The following is a 3,310-nucleotide window of genomic DNA, read 5'->3' on the forward strand; positions in this document are numbered from 1 at the left end:
TTAGACTAAAATTGTATGGGCTATAAAACTGCATACCCAAAAATGTTCTAAAGAGTCATATCAAAAAGTTTAAATTTTTATGAAAATTTGTTGAATTTTCCTCAGTTTTGTATAAAGTTTACAGCTGTGATTTATATGGTTTTGGTTAAAAAATGTAGCTCGAAAAACATTACGAATATTAAAAAAATCAACACGTGGCTATTTGTTTGAGTCACTGTATCTATTTAGCTGGAAAACTCAGTTTATGTCAGGACCTCTTGCAGCACCAAAAATGCATAACATACAAATATTAAATTTTTAAGTGGAATGTATCAATAATTTCTAAACATTGATTCACGGAGGACATTAAAATGAAATTTGAAAATGCAACGTTTTATTTAATTGGGAAATTGATTTTAAATTGCTGCCGTAAATTACTCTTACCTCCGGCGACCGGCGGAAGTAGTAGCAGCAGTCAGTTAGGAGCAGGAGCAAGGCCAGAAACAGGAACGGTAGCATATATGTGTACATAGCTCCAAAGCAGTAGTTATAATGAGGCAACAGCAAGGAAAGACCCAACTACAGAAGCGGCTGCTGAGGATGTCAATGACCTTTACTGCTTAACATACTACGGACAATGGAAATATACATATATCTTAGTTGTAGGTATGTTTACTTCTGTGGGTGCGTAAGTCTATGCAACAACACCAAACTTGACCCGCTCTTAAAGCTCATGCCACCCAACTACTTCTAAACAGACAGGGTTTAGTTTAAGTGCCTGTTCGAGTGTGTGTTCGATTATTTTGCAATTAACATATATGTACATATGCATCAGTATATACATACGTGGTATGTACATACATACATATCAACATAGTATGTACATGCATAGAAGTACAAAATGCAATTATGCATGCCGCCCGCAAAGGCAGAAGCCAAGATAAACAAAAACAGTAGCGTGCGATTGGCAACATAAGGAAACCCAAAGGAAAGTGATAAGTGACCAAAAGGATAGTAAATGTCNGCTATAAAGGACTCTTTTATTTCTCAGAAATATCTGGGTAACTGTTATTCGTCGCCACGCTGTACATACATACTAGCCAATTCCCACTTGCTTCGCGGCGCCTAATAAGAACTTTTGCACGCGTAGCATTTTTCTATGATCTTACAACTAAAACATTGGTCCGATGCGTAAGTCCTTATAAGGAAACTCATGAGCACATATGTGCGTTTTCTGTTAAAGGAAGGCTAAGAATCCTCGCTGCCCCACAGGATGAAAAGTTTTCCCGTACATTAGCTAAATAAGTCGTGTGATCGTTCAAGTGAAGCAATTGATATACCTACGGTGATCCTTCCTTGTCAATTCGCCACTTTTACAATTAGTGTTAATATTTATGCACTGGTTTCAGGGTAAATGCAAGATCACATTTAGGGTGCATGAGGGCATCCGACAAAGGTGCACTTACACAATTCACAATTGTGCGGTCTTTCTATGCATACTTAAACCCCATCCTTCATTTAGCCATCAGAAAACAATATGAAATTCTAGAACCGTGACGTCTGAGATTACTTCATTTTTTAGCAGTAACAACAAAAAGTTTTGATTTTTTTTAGCGAAAAACCTTCCACACAGCATATCTAAAAAAGTGCGATGGGTTATGATTGAACACACTTAAATTTAATGTCAAAAAAACTAGGTTTGTGGTTATATCAAGGCGAAATTTTAGGAACGGTGCGGTGCTAACTCTGAATATAAACAACGAAGCTCTGGAAAAAGTTAATACATTCAAATACCTAGGAATAAAGATCGATGATAAACTGAGAAAAAAAATGGATTTTATATTTTCAGTTAGACCTCTAGTAATATGTACATCGGTGATTTCCTAACCTCTTTAGTTTGATGCCAATATTGCAATATTAAATTTATGTTATCAATCAATTTTAAAAAAAAGTTTTCAAGCAGGTGGCAACCTTCCACAAAAATACTTTCAGCTATAAGCCTTTGTAAACCTCTCTCTTCTAATAGTCATATTGCAATATTTACTTTATCGCATCAATATACTTAAACTGAAATTTTCAAACCGGTGACAACTCTCTATTTTTTTCTTTCTATATTGCAAATTAGACCTCTAGCAATACATCGGTGAAAACTGCATTCAATTCTATGCATTAGTTTTCGAGTGATGCGCGTACAAATATACAACCAGACAGACAGACACACAAATTCCTAAAATTGTTGATTTGGCTTCTGTAGCTCTTATAAAAACCCCCCATATTAATTTTACTTTAATACAATTACATGTTACACTTATATTATACGCATAGATTTCATTTATTTTATCAATTTAATTCAATAAAAAATTTCAAACAGGTGGCAACCCTCCTGAAAATATTTTCGGCAGTAAACTTTCCTAAACCTCTTCAGATTGATACCCATATCGGAATATTCAATTTATCTTATAAATCAAATTAAATTAACATTTTCAAACAGGTGGCAACCCTCAAAAAGAAAGTTTCGACTGTAAGTCTTCTTTAACCTCTTTCTTTTGGCGGCCATATTGCAGTATTTACTTTTTCTTATCAATTTACTTAAACTGCAATTTTCGAACAGGTGGCAGAAAGCTCATCGGAAATGCGGAAAAAGTGCGACCCAAGGTGATTGAACCTTCCCAGCAAAAAATCGGTAATTGCTTTTAGTGGTAACGTGTTCTAGAAGGCATAGCGTTATAATGCCTTCGAATTTTTTCGCTTCTTTTAGGCATTGTCGCTAATGCAAAGTAGAATGTCCTACAATATTTTATTTATTTCGCTTCTTTGTTACATTTTGGGGAATGCAAAGTAGAATGTCCTATAATGTTTCTTTCTTAATTCGCTTCTTTGCTTCATTTCAGGGAATGCAAAGTAGAATGTCCTACAATATTTTATTTTTTCGCTTCTTTGCTTCATTTCGGGGAATGCAACGTAGAATGCTGCATCGTAGTCAGCTGAAAAATAGAATGAATATCCAAAAATTCTTTTCCTACCGTTTGTTTCTGTGGAAATTTGTCTCGCATAAAAATCATGTTTTGCTTTGTTCAATTTGCAGCGAAGTTGAAGTCAGTCAATAAAGTGAAGTACATGAGTGAGGAAGTACAATTTTAAGCTTAATCAAATATGCATGTATGTACATACCGATTTTTAAGTAAAATCTAAATACCCAAATACATACATATGTTTGTATAAAAACTGATTTATAAAAATTTTAATTAAATTTAATCTTTTAAGACATTTTCTGATATAATATGGGGATTCACAAGACGTGTTAACCGTCGTAAAATCTTAAGCTTAACAC

The sequence above is a fragment of the Rhagoletis zephyria genome, unplaced genomic scaffold (assembly GCF_001687245.7).
Source record: "Rhagoletis zephyria isolate East Lansing unplaced genomic scaffold, Rhagoletis_zephyria_1.1 Rzeph_scaffold_03087, whole genome shotgun sequence".
NCBI lineage: Eukaryota > Metazoa > Arthropoda > Insecta > Diptera > Tephritidae > Rhagoletis > Rhagoletis zephyria.